The following is a 27,601-nucleotide window of genomic DNA, read 5'->3' on the forward strand; positions in this document are numbered from 1 at the left end:
ATTAAATTTTTATTCCAAATACTGTAAAGCAATAGGCCAAACAGATGGACAGGTATGGCATTACTTCATCTGTGGCATGCTAAGCTTGGCTAAGGGCCTACGCAGCACAAATGTTTCAGCAGTCCTTAGGGGTTAACAGGCATTACATCCAGTGAGGCCCAGAAATTAAAAGATCTGGCAATTGTTGCTTTTTCTTTTAACCCTGGAAGAGGCTGCTAGAACTGGGAAAGCAGCTAAGATTAATCAGCTTGCCATTTTTAAAGGAAAACTTGAGCAGATTTAATTGAGACAACTGTAAAACAAACCAGAATACATTAAGCTTGAAGTTATTTAATTTGTTGCATTCGTTTTCTTGGAAAGTGAATATGTAACAAGACCCCAAGTAATCCTCATAAATCTAAGAATATTTTGGGGTATATGGAAAAAAGATAACAAACAGAGTAACATAATTTGGGGAATGCTTAAAATTAAGCAATCCCACTGGTAACTCACATGCTTAAAATTAAGTGTGTGTGCAAAGACTGGCAGACAGTCCTGCAGATTCAGATAAATATGCAAAGCTTCAGACAGGCGGATCCTTCTCTGCCAAGCCTTATCTTGCATCTTTCTAATGGAATCACTAATTACAACTAGGAGCTGAGGGTGTACCACCTTCCTCTGCCCACCCTGTGTGTGCCCTTGGTCAGCTCCCTCCCTGCGACACACCTGGCTGCAGGGCTGAGCCCTGAGCCCCAGCAGGGATAAGAGGGGATGGGGAAGCCTGGCACTAAGCAGGCTGTTTGAGTGGAGATCACAGGATGCTACCTCGAGGCACCAAGTTCCTTGGGTCTTGCAAGGACTAACCAGGGACAGAGTATTTTCCTTTCAGAGCCCATGATGGCATCAGCTCCTGCAGGGAGTCCTACACAGGGCACCGTAGCTGGAGAGAGAGAAACGCCTTTGATTTGAAACACACTTTTGCTGTGTATATTTATCTAACAGTTCTGAGTTATGCCAACAGAGCCAATTATTTGACATTCCCCTCCAAAGTTTGCCCAGGTTTTGTGAGGACAACCTTTTTTTATAATCCTGTGAAACCTCAGATTTGCATATACTATTTGCATTCCTAGCCAGAAAAGAAGAAAGGGGATAACCGGCCAACTGCACGAACCATGCACTGCAAAATGGTCTGTGCCATTTCACATCGACACTTGGACAGTCCAGAACAGGGATTAATTTCTTTGAAACTTTGACCTTTAGCAATCCCCTATGGATCTGGAAGTACAAACACTGTGGGAAAGAGAAGTTCTGCAAAGCACTTGCTCGTCCAAAATGACAACATACCTGTCGGAATAAGGCCCTCCTCTGACATCTTTCAAGATGAGCACTGCAGCCAACATGCACTTTTACCAAGAAATAGCTAGAAAAACCTACGTTAAACAGTTTTACCAGCGTTCACCCATCCATCATTCTGTGGAACAAAACCTCTGGCAAAACTGCTGCAGCCCAAGACTTTGATGGATAGGGACTGGATGCCCTTCCAGGGAAATCAAAGAACTTCAGCTTAATTGTTTTAACTGTTAAAAGCATTGGTTTTAGCAATGATGCTTGTGAGATGCTACAGAAAAAATAGTTTTTGTTATAGTTAAGTTACAAGGTTTTAAAAACCCTTCTAGGCCCGTATAGATACATTAAATAAAATTCAGGTCCACAGAATGCGAGGGTTAAGCTTCTGTCCCCTTCATATTAAAGTGTTAAATGTTTCCAGAGAGGCTGGAACTATGACTGGGCAGTGCATACTTAAAGCTAACTGGCAAAGAAGTGTTGCTTTAGGCTTAGAAGCGCTGTCTTTTCACTTCTGGGGCCTGGGTCTGTTCCAGCTTAATCCAACTACAAATTGTTGTCTTGAAAAGCCTGCAGCTTCTTTTCAATGCTTCCCACCCCTCTGCCTTGTAGAGTATAATTACCCAGCAATTAACATTCTTGTTTACCAGTGGTGATTTCTGAGTTGTGTCAGTACGTGTGTGTTTATGTAAGAGACAAAGCCTTTATTAAAAGCTACATGAACTGACCCAAAGCTCTTGGGAAGGATAAGACAAATTGGTGAAGAAAACTGAAAGATCTTAATGATCCAAGGGGGAGTTGAGTATTAAGACAAAACACAAAAATAAAATATCTAATTTGTTTTTGCTTCGTTTCTTTCAAAGACCTACCACAGAGTTGTTTCCCCTACCTGATGTAAATCATTGCTTCTGCAACATCCAGTCATTCAAAGGCTGTTGTGTTAGAATAGCTGCAGGATGATAAAGTACTCTGGAGATAAGTTTACAGAAAGAGAAATTAGACTTATCCTGCCAGAATAGTGACTCAGCCTAATGTGTTAGTTTATGGGCTGCCCTGGCCTTGAAAATCACGGTTCAAGGCTTGGCAGCGAGGTCCAGGTGAACATCGTGTCCTTCACGTGGAGCATCGAGTTTCTGGAGCTTTGGCTGCCTGGCACACATGCTCAGAGAGAGGTGCTACTGCACGCTCAATTACACGGTCTCACTGCCTGAAGCAGCAAACCCCATCTGCTGAGTTTCTGTACAGCGAGGGGCATTCATTCAGTAGCAGAAAAGGCCCTTCAGAAATAAGCACAGACTTTAACGAGATGCAAGGTTTTCCAGGAGTGTTACGCTCCAGTCTGCAAGAGGACCTGAGAAAGCACAGGGCCACTGCCGGATGGGATGCAGCACAGGATGAGGCTGTCTCTAACACATACCAAGCTTAAAAGAAGCAGTCTCTGCTCCAGAAACAACCAGGATAATGTGATGAGGGCGCTGGTATGAATCCCAGAGGAACTGACCAGTGGCTGCTTGGCATTCTGAGCCCGCTGAGGAAGTCTGGCCGTAACCTCTCGTTGGGAACCAGCGAAACATTTGCACATGCTGGTGAAAGGCCAGATGCTGTGGCACACAAAGCAGTTCTGTTGATGCTGGTGGCACACTTGCAAACCTGTGTTCCCACTGCAAGCACTGGTTCGTCTATTTTCTGTTGTCTAAGACACTCAGATGTGCCCTCTGCTCATAGCTCAGCATCAGCTGCATGCTGGTATGGCCACTTCTCTGTCAGGAGGAGAAACAGGTAGCGACAGAAGCAAATTCTCAAATGAACGAGTAGAAGGTGAAGAAGGAACATATACTCTTTTCTGCTTTGCCACTTTATATCTGCCATTTATTGAAACTCCTCATATCACACTGCTTGTCTTTCAAATAACGAACTGAAAGGTTAATGAAACCATTTTAAGAACATGGTGATAATTTGCCTTCTGTAATAGTTTCTACCTTCATTTCTCTTTTTCCTTTCTGTAGAATCTCAGTGACTGAGAGCCCAGTGCTGAATGATGACTGAAGAAAGAGGGATTGAATCCAGTAACATATGAGTGAAGACAGCACACGTAGTACCTGGAATTAGTGTCAGCTCCACATAGCCCAGGTCCAGGTACCTGAGAAAGCATTCTGCAGCTCTCCCGTGGAGCTACATTACCCTCTCTGATTTTCAATAAGTAGTATAACATTAAGCATGTGTAGCAGTCTAAAAGAAATGCTGAGCTCTGACAACATCCCACTCTTGCAAGAAGAAAGTACCACTGATAAGAATGGAGTTAAAAGAGCAATGATGGAAGAACTTTTGCAGCTTGCTAGCCCGTTCAAAGGAGCTGTTTAACGCTTGTTTGCTGGCTTTGGCTGAATAAAAGCAACCTGGTATCAACCTGCATTCTTCCCACTAACAGTTCCTCCCCTTTCTACAGTTGACTTTGCAAGCATTGTTGCAAATGGAACATGTAAGGGTATTTATCAGAAGGACATTTCCTTTGCTTTACTCCTGCTGGATGTAGGGGCACACAGAAATTCATTCGTATCTTCCAGTGCCTGGCATCCAGTAGCTATTTTGACTCTTTCCTCTAAAAAGACAGGCAACGTGCCTATAAAATGTACTCGATGTAACCTTGCTGTAATAAACAGTGCGTCACCACCAGCTACCAGCAACTGCAGAGCACCGCAGTGACACTGCAGCGCTAGAAGGATGTGAAAGTTAGTTTAGTTGCTTTATTTAAAAATCAATGCCAGCGGCAAAGCCACATTTAACAGCTACCTGTTCTTGCAGGTGGTCAGAGACTGCCCCAGACAGAGGTAACACAAGGTCTGTTTTGCCTCCCCACCAGGCCCTGCTGCCTTGGGGGCAGCAGTGGAGTGCTCTCACCTTTGGGATCTGATGCCTTCAGCATCTCCCAAAAAGCTTCTCATGTTTTCCCTTAACTTCTTTCTTCCTGGAGGCCTAGGAACCCCTCTACTTCTGCCCCTACCTCTTCTGGAAAAGGAAATAATCAACTGGACTTCAATGAACTGAAGAAGCAATTTCAGTAGAAAGTCAAAGAGAAACTTGTAATTTCTCTGAGGTCTTCATTCATGCTGTTTTTCCTGTTTTCCTTCTTTTTCTCCTTGCCCATCAGCTAGGCACAGGCCCACCAGTAAGGACTATTTAAACTCACCTGAGCAAAGCTCTGTAAACCCTGGCGAGGCAGCAGTGGGACAGTAACTGCCCAACCCAGGCTCCTTCAGCTGGAGTCACAGCTCAAACCAGCAGGTGCTGAACCTCCCTCTGACGACAATTAATGCCAACATGGAACTGGTGACCTGTTTTACAATCATAGAGGACATTATCAGTAACAGCACTTATTAAATTTTCAGTATTCAAGGGAGAAAACCAATTCTGATCATTTTAATGCGTGACAAAAAAAAAAAAAAAGTCAAAATGAGAGAAAAAAAGTAATCTGTTAAAGCCTGCTTCAACACCCTTTGCTCACATTGGATATGGCTCATTTGCAGGAACACTTCAAATGCTTAAACAGTCAGATTGTAAAGCCTTTTACAAAGTTTAAATCTTTCCAATTTTTTTTGTGAGTTTGCTACAAGTTTAGAATTAAGTTGTGCTTTATGCTGACATCGAAGAGTTACTACAGATTTACAAGTCCACAAGAATTCCTTCATCCCTTATTAATTTTACTTGTCTTAAAGCACTACCAAAGCTGAGTTCTGGGTAATAACATGTTTATCTAGAGTTTAGTTTGGGATTTGAGGCATAAGATTATTTGTTTTCAGGCATGGAGGCATAAAGAAGGCTCTGAAGAAAATACGTTGCTCCACTCAGTCAGGTCATAAGCTAAGGTAATGGACTTACTAATTCTGTGCTGCGGTTTACAGTGTAGAGGAATTTAGCTGTAAGGCATTCACTGAAATAACAACAACAGAAGACAAAAGACTTGCATTTTCACATATCTGAATGCAAGTCTGCATGTAGGAAAACATTACCAAGCCAGGGAGTAGCAAACAAAAAATTTAAAACAGAAGAAGAGAAAAGCTCTAGATCTGTAGCAATATTTGGCAAGCAGAATTTGGCACTTTGGGATCAACATGCTTTTCTAGTTAAGAGTGCAAACTATACTATTTGTACCAGAGAAGGATGAATCTTCTGGATGCAGCTGGAGGGAGTAAGAATCTCTTGAACAGCCATACGGGTTTTCAAGTCAGTGTTGAAAAAGCTTTTTTCCTGTAAACTTTTCTCCCCTCTCTCCCACCCCTGCCCCTAGTTAACAAATCTTCCCTGCTCTTCATTTAATCTTAACAGAAGGAAAAACACTGGTGCCCAGTAGAGCTAACACCTTACCCAGTGGCTGTCACCGAGGTCACTTAGCTAGCTGCAGGGTGGCAGTGCATTTAAGATGCACCTGTTCCAAAAGCACAGGTTGCTAGTACCTACATGAATGCAGAAACAGTACTGGTAGCAGAGTATCTTTCTCATGCAAAACCCATAAGCTCCTGCCTTCCGAAAGGTGGACAGGATCAGGATCGGATACATCCACAAAAACATCCCATGTTCCAATTCTTAAGTATCCCAGAATTGTGGTTTGGGGTTTTTGAGCTCAAGAGCGTTAAAGGTTGTAAAGAGCTCTTGCAGCTGGGGGTGGAATATGGAACACGGGGAAATTACTGTGGTTTTGGGGCGTGGGGTTCAGGTGAATCCAACTACAAAGCAGGAAATTCAGCTGTGACTTAGTCATTATGAAACTATCGCAAATGCAGATGAGGGTACGCATAAGTTTTGTGGTGAAAGCACAAAACACCCCCAGAAACAAACCGGGGAGCCAGTCCAATCATATAAAGGAAAAAACTAACAAGAATTTAATAAAATAACAATCTCAGCAGTGAAACGTCTGAGGTGTTTCATAGCTGAACGTAATGCTAAAACCACCCTTCCACAGCCTCAAGAAAAACTGTGCACTACAGCAATGATGAGAACTTGATGCAGTGTATTTTCCAAAGCACAAAGAGCCAAGAATAATATAACATCACCAAGCAGACTTCAAAGCCCAGTTCCTCCACTCACTCTTTGCTCCTGTGCATCCCGCCGATGCCAAAGCACACACGGATCGGAGGGCTCTGCTCAGCAGCTGCTCACAATGTTTGACAGATTTCCCAAACTCTTACAGCACTCGTAAAAGAAGTTTCCAATAGAGGCAGCATTTTGACCGTAGCGTTTACAAGAACCAAAGATAAAAACAAAAAAGAGATTTGTTTATTGATTGACTGACTGAATTTGCACTTGGTTCCTGGAAAAATGCATCACTGTAATAGTGTAGGGTATTATCCTGGAGGATTGCAAATACTTACAGAACTACATGGGAAGACTTCTTGCTCTAGAAAGGAGTAAAGTCATCTTGGAAACCATCTACAGATAATGACACCAGGGGCTTGTTCATTCTGTCCCTATGTTCCCTAACAAAAAAAAAATGGGGGGGGAGGGGGGGAAGGCATGGAAGGCAGAGCCTGGCTGTAGTTTTGGTTGTTGGTTGGTGAAAGTTTTGGTTGTTTGGTTGTTTTGCCCATTTTCATAGGGGTTTATAACTTGGCCACAATCTTGTGAGCTTTTGGTTGCATGCAAAAAGGATTGATGCCAGAAAGCACATTTGCTAAACAGAAGTTTACAGAAAAAAAAAAATTAAAACCACTGATAAAAAAAAGTTTAAGTGTTAGAAATAATAGAAGCCACATGAGGGGAAGAACTGGGTACTTGAAGGTACCCTGATGTTCTCCGCTCCACAGCTTTCACATCAGTTCTGCCATGGGCTTATTTTATTCATCAGTTTCCCTTGGCTGTAAAACAGAGAAAGTGATACTCATGCTACGAAACTCTTCTGTATTTAATAGATTAGTATTTTTAAAATAGCTTTAAACATATAAGCCATATATATATATATATATATATATATATGCTCTGCTGAGGTGGTTTCATTTTTAAACACCATTAGTTTAATGTGTGAAAATTTATATTGGCATTTTAGAAAAAACACACCACTGAAGGTATCAAACTTTGGAAAAATGACTAAAATCTTAGAGCATGAACCAATGTTACTAGGAACAAGCATCTGGCCTTTGTTATATCGCTAAAATCCTTTTTAAATCTGTTTTTTTTTTTTTTTTTTTTTTTTTTTTTGGGGGGGTGGGGAGGGAGGGGGGAACAAACAGTGCTATCAAGCACAAGACAACATTTCTGCTGGTAGATACTGTTCTTCAATTTTATTTTCAACTCTGCTTTCCAAAGTGCAATCTGGAGATGATGCATGCTCTGCAAGGGTGGTCCCTAAGCTTTCCTGTCAAATCACATTAGATAGTCCAACATTAAAACCAGTTCCATGTTGCCAAAATGCATAGAGATCCATCAGCACGCTTGGACAAACAGCAGTCCATGGCCTGACAGGTACTCAAGCCCTAAAATACTTTCCATTCACATCAAGAGGACAAGAGAACAAGATCAGATCCAAATGAGATGCTTTTGCACATGCCTTGAAAACCACCGACCATGCTTTCCTACAACTTGGTCCACAAGAATACAGTACTTGGATGTCCTCAACTTGCTGACCTTGTTCTTTCCATAATAGATGTAATCTCTTCCGCTTAACCTCCAAATCTCAGAATGGCCACAACCTTGCTTTGGGTCTAACAAATAACTCCAGCAGACCCCAGGGCTTTTCTAACCCTCGCCCTTTATGATCTTCCCTTTTCTCCCAGCACTTCGGAGTTGATAACTTTTGGCTTGCTGTCAAACACCCCATGGATGTTAAAATTCTCTGTATTTCAAAACTAACCTCTTCCACAGCACATTTTTGATCACTTTTCTTCACTGACTACTTGGTAGTTCTTTGTGTTTAGCTAAATAAAGATTTTACTTCCAATAGAAAATCCAGTAAGATTCAAGCCCTGGTGTACTCAGGAAACAGCTTGCCTTAAAATTAGTTATCTACATGCACCCACTTTGAATTTTACATGCTTCACGCAGTGCTTTATAGCACAATAGTCTAACAATTAACTGCACCGCAGACTGCAATGGCTTGCGTAGAACAATGAGGATCTTTTAAAAACATGTTTTCAAAGTAGCTTTTCAGCTTCAAATTTAGGTTTTGCAATAAAAGACTTTCTACAAAACATTATACCATTGGAAATGCTTTAAAGAAATAAATTGAATTTAGAAAGTTCAGAGTTATTTTTGTGAAGGGAAATGTGGTAGAGAGTTTGGATTCGAGATCGCACGACATCATAAGTCTTGGAATACTTGGAATTCTTAAAAGACAGCGGAATTTCCAGAGGACTAAAAGAAAGCTGATGGTATGCCAGTTCTCTAAAAAGGATAAGTTGGACAGCCTGGCCAAATACAGCCTGGTCAGCTTCACTTCCTAGACAAGGAAGTATAGCGATAGTAAAAAGCACAGGGCTTCGACCTGTTCAACTCAATTAAAGAACATTTATACTTAATCCAAATCAACATGGGCTTACAGAAGATGACTCTGGCCAAACTTAAAAAATATATGTTTACTGTTAAACCAGAAAGATACAAAGTCAACACCACACATATAAGGATTAAAATTAGCTAAATGACAACTCTTTGCATATAAACAGGGGGTCAGAAATACACTTGCTTGCTGATAACCACAAAGAGATCTTGGCACCATGTTAAAATATCATATTGGTGACTAGGAAGAAACAAAAACAATATTCACCAAGGATTAATGTAAAAAACATTATGAGAGCAGAAAATGGAAAGAGCTTGGTCACTGATAAAGAGCAATCTGGATCACTTGGTAGCCTGGCCAACAATATCAACTTCAGCCAAACTACAGCCAAAGGTAATGTCATATATTTTGTCTACAGCCATGCTTCAGGGGCTTTCATCTGCTACATCGTGGCTCCAAATCCTGTGCAGGGCTTAGTGGATAAACAGTGCAACGAGAACTCTGAAATGCAATGGCACGGCTAAAACCAGAACACATCCAATATAGAAAATGTGGTGACATCAACCTATGGTATGACACCTGTGCAGGCGCCTCCAGCACAACCACACGGTTGGCACCTACACGTTCTGACTTATGCTTTCTGACTTTGGTTCAGGACTATTAAAGATGCTTTGGGGACAGGTGTTTAGGAAGTTAAACCAGTGTAGCTCCTAAGTGGAGGATTCAGAGCTAACTTTGTAAGTACCTAAATGAAGAGATTGAAGAGCAGAAGCATTTCAGCCTGAGACAAGGACACTTGCAACTCCACTGGGTAGATAGTCCACAAATAGGGACCAGGAGTTAAGCAGCAAATTCAAACACTCTGGTAACCAACTGTTGGAATAATTGAAGATACACTATGTTTAATCAGTGGAACTGTAAGATTGGGAATCTTCTAGTTCAATTCTAAGAATTAATTTCTGTGGTCTGTGGTCATTCTGCATGAGCACAGTAGCCTACTTTTGACTACAATCTTTATGATCTATGGGTCACTGGGACATACCACCTTCTCTAGACTAACACATGGGAGAAATGCACAATCTGGCCACTACAGAGAAGCAGGGTAAACAAAACATAAGCATCAAGGTTAGCATGGTTATATTTTATGTATTAATATGTAGCCAGGGTTGTGCCGCACTGCATCTGCGCAGCACACTTCTGCACCATCCGGGCATCTCAGACAGGAGGATCCAAGGGAGCTCAGTCAGAGTTGTTTTTGTTGTTAACATTTGAGCAAAATATAATCTGGCATTAGCTTCAAGACAAAAAAAAAAAAAAAAAAAAAAAAAAAAAAAAAAAACACAGAAACACAAAAAACTTGATTTAAATATTCATATTCTAATAATACAAAAGGTTTTATTACTAACACATGCAAAGAAAATATTTTAATGTGAGGTTTATATGAATATCATATGCTTTTATAAACAGTGATATAAGTTCATATTTGTATTCATTCTTGTCTGTTGAATAAATCTTCTGTGATCTTTCTGGGATGCAGACTATTCAAAATAATTTTTTAAAAAGTTCCTTGTTACCTAACAGCTTTGAGTAGGTCTGAGGGCACATGATGCAGAACATGGACTTTATAAATTTTTATGAAGGATCAAAAGAAGAGAGGAAACCAGCCAGCATCAGACAAGCATACATGTAATAACAAATAACAAGGATACAACTTCTGTGACCAACACTAACTCAAGAGCTTGGATGTTGAACTTCTAGTCTGAGTGCCCAGTAGAGATGGAGTGAGGACCCTACGTTGGAATTTCCTGGCTGTCGTCAATTCTGTCACAACCATAACGTGTTTCAACATGTTTTCAGCTTTTAAAATTTTCCCTTCTCTTTAATATAGTCTAAACTAGACACAAGTGGAAAAAATGTAACATTTCCACTCAACACTGATGCCTTTGACATCTGCTTCCAAGTGTTATTCATCACCACACAGTGTAACAATCTGCAAGTAAGTACAACATACCTTTTGGAAAAAGTGAGTCTCTGTGATTGCTTCTCATAACAAAGCCTGCCCTTTTCCCCAGTAATTAAAGCTTTATGGATGCTTATAAAAAAAAAACACAACAGCCCACCTAACAAGCAGTAGCATTTGCATTGTTTCTTCTGAGGGTCAAACAGCCCACACATCATGGATGGTCAAAGGGACGTCCCCATACACCCAACACAATCATACTCCTTTTTTCCACATGTAGTTTCCAAAACATATACATATATATATATATATGACTAGATAAAAACATACCTATATATATGTATGTATGTATGTATGTTTTTATCTAGTCTTAGCCCACCATGGCATAGTTTTATGCTTATGACAAATTTTGAGTAAAGATCAAGGAAAGCACTGGTTTAAGGGACAGTTGATTGGATCCCTGAAGATATTGCTTATTCCACTGCTTTATTCCACAAAATATTGTTAAGTCAACTGGGGTCCTCCAGGGTAAAAGATGGATAGTGCTGAGACCTACTACTCCACAGAGCTGGCAACTCAGGGAGCTATTTAATACTAAATATTGTATTAGAATGTTTTAAACTTGTTTTATAAAGTATAACTCCAAAGCATATAAGGCAAGTAAACATTAAGCTCATTAAGTAACATTTTGTATTTTTTTATTGGATATTAAGCACTGGGGATGTAAGCTAGGTGCATTTTATTATTATTATTAAGAGTGTGTTATTTTGCCCAAAACACGAAACATGCCTTTTTTCCATCTGATTTCAGAAAATCTTAACTGCTCCTCCAGAGTTTTGACATAGACAACATCTGAACTGCTTTGTCCTAAAACTCATCAACAACCAGACCTGGGTGGCAAGTACTTGGTGGTGGGGAGATGCATATGAATCATGCCTGTTTTTTCCTTACTCCTAAGAGCCAGCAAGGCTCCCCAGTTGCAAATAAAACATTCTCCTTTGCCACCAGAATGTTACCTTTTTCCTGGGTCACATCTTTTCCAGCTCAGCTCATGGGTGGTTTCTTGTGTCATGCATGGAAGCATCACCCCTAGGTTGCAGTGACTCAATTATTTTGTGAAAATATTGTATGGAGCACAGGTTTTAGGACCACCATCGTTTTCTTCTCCACCCATCCCTTATTTTCTGTGATCGTTCAACCCCACCTATCTTATTTTGCTTATTTGTGTCTTTCTTCCTTACTCTTCAGCTTTTGCCATCTTATTGATTTCCTATGTGCCTTTTTTTTTTTTTCTTCTCCTTTCTCATTCTGGCTTTGCTCCTCTTTTCTACAGCTGTGCTAACCATGAGAAGAATGTTTGCATCACTGAGCAGCAAGAGGAGAGGACAAGATGGATTGGTCTTATGTGTTCCAGTCCAGCAAAGCTGGGGAATGATGATGAAGAAATGTAATGGCAATAGTCAATAAGGAACAGGTGCAAGGGGTTGAAATCACAGAATGGTTTAGGTAGGAAGGGACTTAAAAAATCATCTAGTTCCAATCCCCCTGCCATGGGCAGGGACACCTCCAACTACGCCAGATTGCTCAAAGCCCCACCCAATGTGGCCTTAAACACTTCAAAGGAAGGGACATCCATAACTAAGTGGTTATGACCCCTTGTACATTAAGAAAACGTACTCTAAATGAAAGAAAGTTACATACCACTAGCTGGAATTCTTTTAAGAGGTGTGATCTCGGTGTACGTGCATGCTTTTGCTGCAAATACACCCAATTACTCAAGGCTGGATGAGTTTTCACTCTATCATTACTTGTAGGGTATGCTTTTATCGCCAAGGTCATGCTCAGTTGCAATGCCATCTCTTGATGCCATTTCAGCACCCTGCTGTCTGCAATCCTAGAGCTACAAATTCTCAAAAGGATATTGAAGAGTAGGAGGAAGGAAAGAAGCTCATATAAACACAGAAATATCTTAAAGATCCTCTTCGTGTTCTGCCCAGGAGCAACTGTCCATCTGTACATTTATGTGGTTAGCTCCAAATGACAGTGCCCTAACAAAGAGCTATCTGGAAACAGACTGCGGAATCCTTCAAGCTTCACATCAGTGAAGGGGAGTGACTGACCACAACAGGATGTCTGTGTCTATTGACTGTGGCTATGTGAAGTCCCTTCTCTCAGTTTTCTCACCTGTAAAACGTAGCTAACGGTAGCTAACTTCCTTGCAGGGCTTCTGGACAACACAGATCCTCCTATACAAAGTCTGAAGAATGTTCAACTAATGTAACAATGCAGGTGGCTCTTAACAGTGCCACTGGCACTAGTGGTTACCTGTATCAATCCAGAAAATTGTTAATATCATTTATTAGAAATTTAAAAAAATAATCGAGAACAACAAATATCAAGTGTGTGCTTTGAACCTTTGATACCTAACACTATCTTTTCATCCAAAGAAACCTGGGTTAAACTTGGTCACAAATGAAATGATCCAGAAAGATGATCTGGAACAGACACCCAAAAGCTGGTGTCCAGAATCTGAAACTTTAACTAATGGAAGGAACAATGAAAAGGCCATTAATGCTCCTGCCTTATACAATGCAATTAAGCAGAATGGAAAGTTATCCAAAAGCACGCTATAAGTCTAGAAGATAATACCCTTTTTCTTCCAACTATTTTTACTTCTAAGCATCTTTTATTCCAAAGGCAGACTTGAAAAAAAAGTACTTGATTTTGACTCTTTTTATCTACCCATTCACTTATAGGTAAGGCCACATTAGATATATGAGTGGACCTGTTCTTATCAGCTCCAGCTTCTCTCTGTGGTGAGTAGCAGTAACAATTCAGAGTTTTTATGTTTTATCTAGATAAATTTTAAACATTTACAATTTAGGCAGCTGGAACTGGCTACTGCAGGTACTGCAGTAGGAAGGAAGCGCATATAGCTAACTATTCTTCTTTTTGAAATCTCTTAGAATATTTTCCATATGAAGTGAATTATTTAATGCAGGCAATTAAAAGATGATTCATATAAGAGACTTGAATTATTTTCTCACAATTATTTTCTCCTTTCAAGATTGTATTTGTTTGCATCTTAGTTCCAAGCATCATAACGGGGTAAATGACAGGAAAATTGCACTAAGGTTACAGCAGTGATGTTTGTCATTGATTTTTTACTTTTTGCAGAGAATTTGATTCAGCTCATTACACGAAGCCTCTGGCTTCACGTGGTTGACACCAAAACCAGAAAACTGTGACTAAATGTGGATCTCATCTGTCATATGTAGCACACTGGAAAAAGAATGAAGTTCTGGGTAAGGATTTTTACTTTACTTTTTGAATACAGAGCATCAGAAACAAGTGATGGCAATTACCACTAGTAATTAAGTAGATCTCAACTTGCTGATTTGTACAGCAGTAAAATGAATTTGGACAATTTCTGTGACTAGTCATAAGTCAAAAAACGAAGTCTGTGAACAGCTAGCTGCTATGATTTCTCATTGGTCTTGTATAGGACACTCATGCATTGTGCTGCCAAGATCTTAATATAGATCCTAGCCAAGGTCTACAGAAATCCAAAAAGTTATGCTCCATGTCACTCTTTTGAAAGAATCTGGGCTCTGACCTGGGGTGCAAATTAACTTCAGCATACTCTTACAAAGTGTTGACACAGAGACATTACTTAATTCTTGTACAGCAAGGGTGACTTGTATGGATCATTTAGGACTGTCAAAACAGACTGTTCTGTGACTAAGGACTTGCTCTAGATGAGCTCAGCTTGCAGTATCAAATTCATGTGGAAGAAACCACGAGCCTATTGCTCATACCTTTGGGGAACAGGTCAATTTAAAATCTTTTAACACAAAAATACTGTTCTTTTCAGGAAAAAAAAAAATCATTGAAATATTACAAAAAAATAAAAAGAAAAAGAAGGAAAAGAAAAGAGAGGGCGTTGTAACAGAATCATTTTACTTGCAGTCTCTAGTAAGCACACTGGCCAAACAAAAGAACAATCTAGCTATACCCAGTCTTTACCCAGGAATAATGACCGCCCCCCCCCCCCACCGGTAAATCCAGGTATACTCCTGGATTGTCCTAATGCCATTGCAAAAGCTACCAACAACACCGTGACTAAATTCAGAACAAGATGTAGGGAATTAAGAGCAAATATTAGAGACAGAACTGAACTTTTTACACTTGTTAAGGAGCAGAAAAAGGATCTTTGTTTACAGTTTGCCTAAGAGAGAAAACAGCTGTAAAGAAATGGCTGAAGATGTATAAATGTCTTACAGAAGGCACTACTGCCCGTGCTCCCTGTCGCTGTTCAGTGCTCAGCAGCAGAAACCACATGGAGGGAGCTGTTCTCTGCTCCCATAGCAAGCACGCGATGCTCCCACTAATGGGTTCCAGACAAAAATACATGAGTAAGAGCTCATGTAGAAGTATGGATAGAATATTTTTGCGTGAAGAGCTGACCAGATTTAAGCACAAGAAAGAAGGTGCTTGGCAAAGTGACGGCACAGAGAACTGACAGGGAATTGGCATGTTTTCTTAACTGAGTATCAGCAAAAATGTATCACCTTTCTGGTGAAAAGGAGAAAAGATGCAGTCTCTAACAGTGTTGTGCGTGTAAGCAGCCCCTTTTGCATTTTATCACCCTCTTCGTGGGATCCAGTGGTAACAGCCATGCGGGAACAAATCCATCAGTTCCATTACAACCTCCCTTAAGCTGGTCTCCGTCCTGCCAGTCCTCAAAGCTGGAGCACACTACAAAATTAATGCCTGGAACAAAGCACAAATGATATGGCAGGCCACATACAAAACATACTTGAAATATCAAGTCACTGTCATGACTCTCTGATAAAAAAAAAAAAAAAGAAGTAATTGCATTGATATTTACAGTGGCATTTTATTTCTAGCACAGTTATTCCTCAAAAGGAAATTCCTTTATTTCAAAGCATAAAACTCAGCTATAAACAAACTACATACTTAAATTGCAGTTGAGGAATCACATGCTATCTATTAATAACAATAGTTTATTTTTGCTATGAGAAAAATAATTCTTACTTTTTTTTGTTTTGTTTGTTTTTGGGTGTTGTTTTCTCCCCACCTTTTCTTTGGGCTATTTTTGTTTCCAAAAGAAAAATCACTAAATCACTTGCAACCTGCTTTTACCTCCATAAACATGCCTAAAAACCACATCAAACCCAACAGCATTTTCCTTCAGAAAAGAACAGCAACCCACTTAAGCTGCACATTCTACTTGCACTGAAAATAATCTGTGTGATAGAAAAAAGACTAATTACAAAAACATTAATTCACAGCTTCCATATATTCATAGCAAACTCTACTGCTTGGACAGAGGCACATGGTGGTAGGAAACACGACCACCACAAGTTCATAGCTACCTCACTTTGGATACATCTCACAGACCAGATCGTGAGTACTTTCTGTGTCAATGCAAGGTAACAGAGATCAATGAGAAATTGAGAATTCTGAGCTTTTCTGAGCTTTTAAGGGTTACTTTATTATTACTACTATTATCACAAATTCTTACCACAATCTCTCGTACCTTCTCTCCACCTTTTCAAGTGCTCTGTCGGTTCTTCCTACAGGTTGCAGTCAAATCAAGAAGTGCAGTTTGAGCTTCTATCATCCAGGCCCACACAAGTCCCACACATGTTGTGTGTTGCTCCCAAAAGCCACTTTCACCTGCTCTTTGCTCTGGTTGCTAACTCCTTAATGGTAGCATAACTGCTGTTCCCCTCCCTTCCCTTGCATCTTCTCCTAATGTACCTGCCTCTGATCTGGGTCTCAGAGCAAATTAGCTCACCCCTGATATGCCAATACTGATTGCAACACCTGCAACATTCAGAAGTAGCGTTAAGCCAGACAGCTGGCTGGAAGTCATCCTCAACCTCCAGCAGGCCAGAAGAGCTGCTCAGCTACTCATTCTCCAGCCTGCATCCTCTTTTCACTCTTGAATATAACATCAAAAAGGACCAAACCTGAACGTTAGGTTGTCCCCAAAGGCCCCAAAACACGTAGGTCTCCATAGGCCATGACCAAAGCAAGTATTTCATGCCCATATTTCATGCAGCTAATGGTAATTCTGCTACCGTCTTACTTGTGGTTCCCAAATGGCACTCCACGAACCACATGTGCATCACCAAAAGACTTTAGGGTGTTCATGAACCATGACACCAAAGACTGAGCTGCTTTGCTTTTGAAAAGACGTGAAATTAAGAACAGGAGAAATACTGTCTAGTTTGACCATCTGAACTATTTCCAAAAACAGTTTTCTTTTTGTTTTAAATGGAAGACGAAGATAAAAAGAAAAAAAAAAGTTTTGAAATGCAACTGCATTCACTGTTCCTTTGCCTAGCTACATAGTATGAGCATTACTTTATTTCTGACCCCTTCCCCTGGAGTGGACACAGCAACATCCTGAGATGGAAAAACTGAAAGCCAAGCACGTCCTTTCAGCTGTACCTATCCGCTGCTGCTAGATACCAAAAATCCTCTGTTGAGAAAGAGAGGTGAAGCAGAGGTTCTGTTTGGCATGGCACTAAAGGGATAAACAAAAGGCAAAACATCCCAAAGTGCAGCTGAACAGCTCTTTTAAACTCATGGTGTAGCCATTTAATCAGAAAACAGCTGGGATGGAAAATCTGATATTTCTTGGCAGTCTGTGTAACATTTTCTTCTCACTGGTGAAAAGTATGATCCCAAGGGTTTACAATTAGGCAACAATTAATCAGGCATACAAGCACCTCAGCAAATGACACAAAGCTTCAACATGTCTGAACATTCCTTCACTTCTTTCTGCTTTATCCAAAATACACTGTGAAAATCAAACTCCAAAGCTCCCGCCTGAGAGCCTGCCAGGTGAGGTGAGGAAGTTCATAGCACTGGTCAACAACAGCATTGAAACATGAGCAATTCTGCTCTGCAGCTAAACCAGAAAGGGAAGATCCATGCACATGCTATGGCTTAGCAAGGTTTTGCAGCTTGAAGGAAGATATTAAATGAAAATGTACAATGAGAGGTGGTCCAGTAACTGACTCCAGAGTCAGCTGAGGATTCTTACTTCAAGCTTCAGTTTGGTGTCCCACGAAGTGGGAGTTACCTGCACAGCCTGGAGCTGGACCTGTCCAGAGATCAGAAGGGCCCAGAGCTGGATTTATAGTTATAAGTACACTGCATTGCGCTTGCGTCACGAGATGAAGTTCAAAAGCCAAATGGCAGCAGTGGCTTTTCTATAGCAGTCTGTTCCATGCTGTTTTCAGTGCTTTCTCAGCACTCAAAAGACCACCATGACACTAATTGTTGACATATCCTCCACTCCAGCAGCCCAAATTAGAGGAATATTTTCTTTTAAGATGGCATCAGTGAAAAAATATACCTATCAAATGAGCCCCGTCGTACAGAAGCAGACATATAGACCACAACTGCCATTGAAGACAATAGCAAAAGATGAAAAAATGAAACACTGTCATTCAACTTAAAGGATAAACTTTGCTTGGGATGACAAAATATTCAAAATAAAACCCTATTCCCTTTGTTGGCATAGTATCTTCATTCCACTTGGAGCAGTTTGAACTTTTTTTTGGTAACTTTGTCTTTTCTACTTTTTCTTAAAATATTTTGATTTTTTTTTTAATATATGATAGATCCACAAGAGAGAAAATGAGAGTGCAGACAGGATTAAAATCTCCATAGCTGTACTGTACAGTTTATTTCCATTACCTTGAACTTCCGTTTATCTGCAGTAGAAATGACCAGGCACAGGTGGAAATGGGCAGGGTGACAGCCAGGGAGGTGGCCTTGTGTTAGGCTGCTTTCAAGTACAAAGCTGAAGAGAAGGCTTTGAAGATTTTTATTCCCCTTCTTTATTTAGCAGTTGCTGTTTCTAACCATTAAATGGCTTTTGCCTCTTCTCAGAAGTTTTGGTGATTTCTCCTAGTGACAGGCAGTTGGCCTGTGAATTGTCTATGATTTTGGTTCTTTCTTTTAAGTGATGAGGACATGTAGCCTGAAATTAATTAGTTTCCCTCTTGAGTCCTTAGGAGATCTGAAATCACAGAAAGACAGATAATGCTTTGGATTTCAGGCTTTGCAAGGAAATTCTGTGTTGGCATTTACAGCCCAAGAGAAGCAGCTGGGAAACAGAACAGTGACAGAGACTGCTTGCTCTGGTGATTGGTATTCTCCAGCTCCAATGGAGCCTGAAAACAGGCTCTTAAATTAGTTGGCACCCAGATAATATTTTTTCAAATTTCTCTACCTTGCTGGCAATTTATCATTAAAATATTTACAGCTACAGACCATCATCTACAACATTCATGTCTCTTAATGATCAACTGAGATGCTGGCGTGCTCTCACTCCTTCACTGACAGCGATAACAAAAGAGAACGTGGTCAGCAATGCTGTCCCCATTACATGCTAAAGCCAGGGCAAAGATAGGAGGAAGACATCCTTTTAAGAGCTGTGACGACAAAAAGAAACATTTAATGAAGAAACTTTTGGATCATGCTCACATAATAAGTACCCTTTAACAGAGCAGTGGAAAACACTGTTGGAGGCAGAGATACCCACTGTAAAGTTCTGCACCTACAGAAGGAAAAGATTTAGGAAAAATCTTTCTTAGGTAAGGTTTCTTACAATGCCTTGATAACCCCCCTCCCAACACTAATAAACACTTACCCACACCATCGCACTAGTACTGCCTTTAGCCAGAAGGTGCATGTTTAACATACAAAAGGTTTCCACGGACTGTACTGGAAACAACCAATATAGAATTTTTAAAGAAAACGCCTTCACCTCTATCTAAGGCAGGGTAAGAAGAGCTTTGCTAAAACTAAAATTGTGTGTCAAGAGATGCAGAACTTCTAGTTCCACCTGGTCAAACCCCAGCTTAGCATAGCAAACCCTAGCTGCTTAGCATTGCTGAAATGTTAAGGCAGCACATAAAGTTCCTTCGCAGTTACCGTGAGTGAGTGTGAACTGGCAATAACCACATCCCCAAACAAGTCAATGACTAATTTGCCTGGTGTCAGAATGGTGTTTTTCTACCAAGCGTTTCATTCCAACACTCACAAACTGCTATGGTGCCACTGAAACAGAGCCACTTCTGTGGCAGACAGTGGCAACTGAAAACACATCATACAACGTTTGAGGGAAACAACTTTTTGGCAGAGATAACGTTGTGAAAACTCCACTTCTGTAAGAATCGCTCTGGAAACTTTCAACCGCGCTTCAAGTACATGCAAGTATTTTCAATTTATGTACTTTCGACTACATACAGCAGAGGCAAGACCTCAAAATTATATTTTAAGTTTTCTTCTTACCTGCTCATCCCAACAACCCAGTCTTTCCTTAGAATTAACCAGATAATACTGGGTTTGTACTTCATCTTCTCTGACTCTTTGTTAAGACCAGCTTTGTTATACAAAGGTGAGAAAAACGTATTTGCTAAACTCATGTTTAACTGGGGAGAGTATTTGACCCAGAGAGAGGTGGAAAAAACAATGCTGCTCCTGGTTCATTGATGTGAATATACACAGCAGGAGCACTGAAACAGTTGTGAACAGTAATTTACCTCTCGTCATTTTGGTCCAAGCTCTGACATAAGTGAATAGAAAATGCACACTCAAGTGTATACATAAATGAAATATAATCTTGCCAGTTGAAAATTAATCAAACTACATAGTTATTCTATATTCTGAATCTGGAAAGAGAAGCAAGCAGTAAATTGGCTGAAAAATGTATCTTCAAAGGAAAGGAGGAGGGAGGGTCAGGATAACAAAATTAAGTATTTTGACTTTTTATTGTTGAAGATATTTATGCTCTGAGCTTGCCATAAAAAGGATTAGGTCATTTAAGAATACAGCAAAATTTATTGCAACTTTATCATGAAACAATTTGAGGTGACCAAGAATTCTTCCATTCTGTCACCACAATGAATAGTCCGTCATTCCACCCACTGTACTCAAGGGAGGCAAATCTGGTTATCAAGGAGCACATCTGGGGCTAATACCTAACCAGGAATCCTCTCTAGCTAGAAAAGAACTGCCGACAAAGCCTTCTAGAAAATATGGAAAAGGGGAATTAATATTCACCCAGGAAAAAAAAAAAATCTTAAGGTCTTTATAATGCACATTCTGTTGGAACGAGTAACATTGAATAATTACCTCTACTCAGTCACAAAAAAAAGCAAAAACAAATATCAAACGGACTCCAGGAAACAAGAGCTGTTTTCCACACGATGTGCAGCCTGAGCACAATACCAACACACTTCTTTGTACAGCTGCTTAACACTTTGCTGAAAGGCTGTGGCTTCTCTCTCTGAGCTATTGTCTCTTCCTGCTCAAACATGTGGGCTCTATCGTGATTAGGTCTGGACAGGACAGCAAATTATTTTTGAACGTGTTACTTTGGGAATCTGGTATCTGTTGATGATATCAAATATAAGCAACATTTAAAGCCATTACAATGTCCCTGTTGGAACTGCAGTGTTATCCAGTTTCACCAACTTGCCAAGAAATGCTATTAAAAATTGGCAGAAGCAGTGCAGAAGCACTACAGTGCCATGCCTTGTGCTCGTGACGGTTCTAAAACACAACGGGCCTCCCCCTGACCTTGTTTATGCTGATGGAAATCCAGCAACATCAGTGGAACTCCTCTTGGTTGGCACCCATCTAAACAAGTCAAAACAGGCTTTACTTTGGACCAAAAAATATGCTTCAAGCTACTGTACCACGACCTGGGGTAGGATCACCCTTTCTGTTTTGTTGATTACTTGAAAGAATTGTTGGGACTGGAAAGCTCAAGTCCTCTAATATAAACTGGGGTGCTACCAGAAGTCTTGTATCGTATTTCATGAAATCAAATGTATTTCTAAGTTTGATAAGGCACAGGCTCAGGCTGCAGCAGACTCTCAGAGACCTGACAACGATAGGAAGAACTTTCCAATGGGGTTCCTGACAACCAAGCTGCGGTCAAGGATTTTACCAAGAGCCTGCATATAAGCTAATGGCAACATTAAACAGCTATGGAGCAGATATTTGAGTCTAAAAACCCAAAGAGAAAAAAAAATAAAATAAATATCTATCTAAACATATTTTCTAATCAGTTCAAGATTTAAATACAGATATACTAGACTAGGAACTATAAGTTGTGAGCCAAAAGGTGCATTTTTATAGCCATTATCAAGAAGTACTCAACATAAATCAAGGTATGGCTACTCATTTGTGGGAAATAATTCCTGAGAAGAAAGATATAAGACTTACAAAGTCGTAAGTTGACATAATAAACCCACTAAATTAAAAGAACACAGATGATAACAAGCGATAGGCAGATTCAACTCAGAAGAGTGAAAATGTAACTATAAACCACATGGCATATTGCACCTGGCATACTGTAGATGCAGTCAGAAGTGGTAAGAAAAAAAAAAAGGCTGAATTTGTAAGAGATAAAAATCTCATCATTAAAAATAAAATAAATGCAAAAACACACTTGAAAGTTGTTAATTTGAATGCAAAAACATATTCCAGACAGTATAATATCCACCTGGTGGTTTGCCTGTATGATGGGAGTTTAGTGAAAAAATAATTAATTCATGGCAAAAATATCTGCACATTTTACTGGTTTCCGATTTTATATAACACTACTATTATACTAGGTAGATTTCATTAACATTGAAAAAGTTGGAAATCTACAAGTAATAAAATTTGTTTCTGGTGGTGAATTTCCCTGCTGTTCCTCCCAGGAGTGAAATGTTTCTAGTTATTTGTCAAATGGTAAATAACATTTCCTATAAATGTATACATATATTTACATACAAATGCTAGACATCACTTTGCCAAGTATTACATAAATAATTTTACAGCATCTTATAAATAGTTTTATTCCTTCATGACGAAGAAGTTGATGCGAGAACAAATCGAGACAAAATGCTCAGAAACGGTGAAAGAGACTTTTCAAATGTTGGATAATGGTATGGCCTCAAAGACAAGGATATGATTTGAAAAAAACAAACAAACAAACAAAAAAAAACAAAACAAACAAACAAAAAAACACACAAAACCCTCTGCATATAATATATACAGAAAGTTCTCTGTAAATAGTGATTTTAAACCTGGTAAATACGTTAGCTTATTTTTTGTTTCTCTTTTTCACTTTTGCTGGTGGGATTATCAGGCCTTCAAGAACCCCCAGCACCAATTTCCTGCTTTTCGCATCTATTTACTTCAGTGATTTCAGCGGAAAAACTCTGAGGATTCTCCTCCGTTTGTTCTGAGCCAGCTGGGCATAAGACCATGTGCATCAACAGAATTAACAGCAATATCTCTGTTTGACATTATAGTTTGTAAACTGTGTGTGAAGGCTATGGTGCTCAGGCTTATTCCTGTATTCCTATATTTTGAAGCAGAAATCAGGAATCTTCAAAAAAAGACAGAAGACATGAAGGTCATGTCATTCTAAAGTTTTTTTTTTAATACCTATGAGGGATCCACAATATCTGAGGGGCATAATCCATGTGCTGAAACATCAGTTCCAAGGCCTTTTGGTAAGCAAGCATGTTTTTCTGGAATATCCCCTTTGAAATGTTTTCTTTAAGTTTGTTAAAACAAGTGAGGCCTGCCCACCCTCTTATGTCTTGTTTGATTGGTTTCTTTCCAAGTATGACATGATCCCAGTCCATATGGTTTAAATTAGGGTGAGGTGCTTTGCAATGCTGTGACAAAAAAGAATAAGTCATAACAAAGCCAACCAACTGCACTAACATGTTTAGCAAGACCACAGTTATGATTGCTTAACTCTACAGACCGGAGCCATGTGAAACACAGCCACAGACCTGACATGGCAATGGCAATTGGAAGCTTCTCCTGCAACATCTCATCGCCATCCAAGATATTCCTCTGCCACCTTCTGATGCTATCATTTGCCCCCCCCCAGTCATGTAAATGTCAATTTACACTCAGGTTTGCTCAACACCTTTGTAGCTGCCCTCAGGTTTGCTCAACACCTTTGTAGCTGCCCTTAGTCAATGAAACACAAATGCTCTGGCAACAGCCAAAGCTGTTTAGACACTTTTGCCTTGGAATTACCCTTCATGCTACCTCAGCTTTCACATCTCAAGGTCTGAAATCATTAAGTTACTGATATCATTTAAAGATGACTCTGGGTTCACATGAGCTGAAATTATGAAGAAGTACAACTTTGGCAGCCATGTCCAATAAAGCAGCACAAAAATCGGTGGGTTCAATGAATTGGGTATTGCCTCAAGACATTAGTGATAGCAACTGGAGAATAACTGGAAAACTTGGTGCTAGCAGAACAAAAGGAACAATCCCCCCTCAAAAACCCTAAGCTGAATTCTCACGTAAGCCTATGACAAACTTGCATCGACAGGGAATACAAACGTTCTTCAAAAGAATGCAACTTCTCTGAGCATCACTTTGCAGAAAAGCAGGAATTTTGGAGCAATATCTGTGCTGTCATCATATCAATAGGAACTGAGACTGACAGTAAATGGTCCTCAGATTGACTTGGGAGTCTGTTATAACTGGATATAGGCTACCAGCAGTTTTGCCCCACGAGCAGGAAGGTAACTTCTGTCAGGGTCTGCCTGGGCTCCAGCCCTGCATCTGACAAGCTGTCAACCAACTTCCCTGTAGTAAGGTACCTAATCAGCTGAGACCAGAGCAAAGCGGAGCTACAGACTGGTCAGCAGGCTCCACTGGTTGTTTACTCCTTTACAAAATAAACCTACCAGCCATTATCCACTCCTTGGCCTACCACATGAAGGTGCAGGCCCTGTAGACCCTTCTGTAGGACCCTCTTCCAAGCCTGTCTCCTGCCTTGCTTGCTTTCTGCTCGAACTTCCTGATCATTTGCATTCCAGATTCTCTTCATCCGTTCTTCTGTCTGCTGTATGGGTTTTCTGGTTCCCTGATCTCCAGGCAACCTGTCACAAGGCTCCTGGGAAATCTCGTTCGGTACAAACATCAGTATCTTTGGTTCCTAGTGATTTATTTCCTTCCTTTTTGCATTTGCCTCCCAGTCTTCCCCCAGACATCCCACCTTCCACAGTTTATCTTTAGGGAATACCACCAGGGACTTCCATGAAACGGTGCTGCAACAGCAATGGCTTTTACAGTAGTCTGAATGAACACAACAGAGTAACTGAAAATACCATCACTAGACAGCTCAGAGACTTGTCAATAGGTTTAACCACATCACAGCCCCAGAGGCTGTTTTAACACTGCCAGCAGAACTATGTGTGACTTTTCTACAAGGCCATATACAAGCACTGGAATGGATCTTTACAGCTTGGCATTGCTGCTGCCCTCTGAGGAAGAATAGTATGATGAGGTGGGAGAACAGCACCGCAGCCTCTTTTTGGTCTAATGGATAAAAAATGCAGGCAAACTATTTTTAGATGAAAGCATTCTGCTTGAATTAAACTCAGAACCAACTTTAAACAGCAAGAATAAATTTGGGATGGGAGAAATGCAAAAATACTCTTAAGAGGAAAATATGTTTACAATTCCCTAAAATGAGTCTGAAAGACGCGCTTCCTTGCAAACTTACATGGAGCTTAGAAATGAACCAACAACCGCCCTGCACTCTCCAAGCGCTCTTTGAAGCTGCCTGCACTCCCACAGGAGTCTGAAGAATGCTTCGAATGAGCGCAGCGATGGCCTGAAGCAGCATCCGTGCTAACGAGGATAGCAGCCTTGCACTGGCAAACTGGCCTAAATCAGTGCAAAGAGACAGTGACAGCGAGTGGCTTTTCAAGAAAGGTCATTTAGAAAAACCCATCCTCCATTTATGTCCTTTTAATTACCCTCTGTCAGCTACAATCCTTTCTTTCTACACATACTTTACTCAGGCTTTACTCAGGATAAAGGTCTTAAAACCTGAAGCTGAGCAGAGCAGGGAGGGCTGGAAGGGTGCCAGCCTGTGATTTCTCCCAAGGATCCTAGTCCAAACCCATTGTTTGTGCCAGAGATGACCCCTCCTGCTGTGGTTGCTCTGTGTCGATGCCTCAAACAGTTTCAAATGGACTTAACCTAGAGATAAAACTTCTGTTTAAAGAAAAAAAAAAATGCACACATTACACTCTGCAGAGACAAAGGCTGAACAACTGCACGAGGTGGCTTTAAAGTACTTAATCAGTGCTATCACCATAGCATTTGTCTGTAGATATTTTGTTTAAATAATGCTAGAGAAATATAATGTTGCAACTATCTCATCCTATGTGAGGTTTTTCTCATGAAAAATACATTTTCAGACTTGTTTACGGGAGGAAAAAAAACATCAACAGTTGCAGCTGGAACATAACAGGTTCGTCTTCATGCTATCCAAAGTTACTCCTACACAAGTACCAACAGTAGGTCACCCAATAGCCCAGTTTGATCCAGATCAGGTGTGGGCACACAATTTAGTTTTTCTAAAATTAACCAGAACCCCCAAAATGGAGTTTATGCCAGCTTTATGTGGCCTCCTGCCAGCTGCAAGGCAACAGAGAGTGCCTGGCCTAGCATAAAAGCACACCAGTACTGCAGAGAAAACCTGAACCAGAACAAAGTCAATCAGTACTAATTTAACCTACTTAGACACTCTGAAGACATTTAGATGAATTAACACGTGGAGAAAACTTGCTTCTGATCAGGTACTAGGAATGTGAAAACCAGGCTTACTGTGTTTTTAAACTCTGGGCCAAGTGCAATGTGGAAAGGCCAAGCTGACAAACATCTATTTTGGTGTTTGGCACTAGCTGGGAACAAAACACACAGCAGGAATGGGAAGGCAGTCTAGCAGAGACAGCAATTAACAGAGAGCTGTAATGAAGCAGCCTCCTGTCACAAAGCACTGTTCCTTTTAACCACATGATTCCTAGAAGGAGGACAACCTAGTAAGGCCGAGGGGATTGTGCTATGTACGGAGGGCAGTTATGCTTATTTTACACACCAAGAGTGTAAAATCCGGTGCAAGTTCAGGAGTGTTGGCGACACCATCAGTTTCCTGACAGATAAAGCTGACACATCAATCTCCCACTGAGGACAGGTTGCTGCAATTAAGGCATTTTTTTTTTTTTTCCTCCCCTTGCCCCGGACCTTTCATCCACAACCTCATTTCCAAAGGAACTGGAACTTCTTACACTGAAGCAATGAACGTGCATGGGAGAAGTGAGAAAAAATATCCTCACTTTTCAAGCAAAAGGATTTTTTTGACAGCTGGAAATCAATAAGGAAGGTGCTGGGGGAGCGTAATGAGAAGTAGAGCCTTGCCCGTGTCCCTTCCCAAAACTGCTGCCTTTTGGCGCCCGCACACAGTATCTGTCAGGTCACTCGTGTACTCCCAAGATAGATATACTCCAGTACCAGAATTTAACAGTGACAGCATCTCCATAGGCAGGCATCTGGTTTCTCTGTCACCCTTTGGTCACTCCAGTGTCACTTAGCACCATTTTGGAGCTCTAGCTTCTTACATGCTGGTGCTTTCACTTAAGCATCTGGCTGGTGCATCACAGCGAGGAGTTAAGTTTGCAGAAGGCAGCCTCGTGCAGCGAGATGGACACAAGTAGGTTATAGGCAGAAATAACATAAAGAGCTCAACTCTGGCTGTAAAGCTCATGAAAATAGCCTGCATTTTCTTCTAGTGAGTTTCGAATTAAAGTTTTGCTTTCTTTTTTCTTCTCTTAAATCTGTTTTCAATAACTATGGAGCTAAAAAATATGAAGATAATTATAGCTGTCTGTGCAAAACAGAAATGTCAGACCTCACATTTCCCAACTGACCTTTCATCAGATGAAAACTCCCACAGCGACCTT

Source organism: Aythya ferina (assembly GCF_964211825.1).
Source record: "Aythya ferina genome assembly, chromosome: 13".
Lineage (NCBI taxonomy): Eukaryota > Metazoa > Chordata > Aves > Anseriformes > Anatidae > Aythya > Aythya ferina.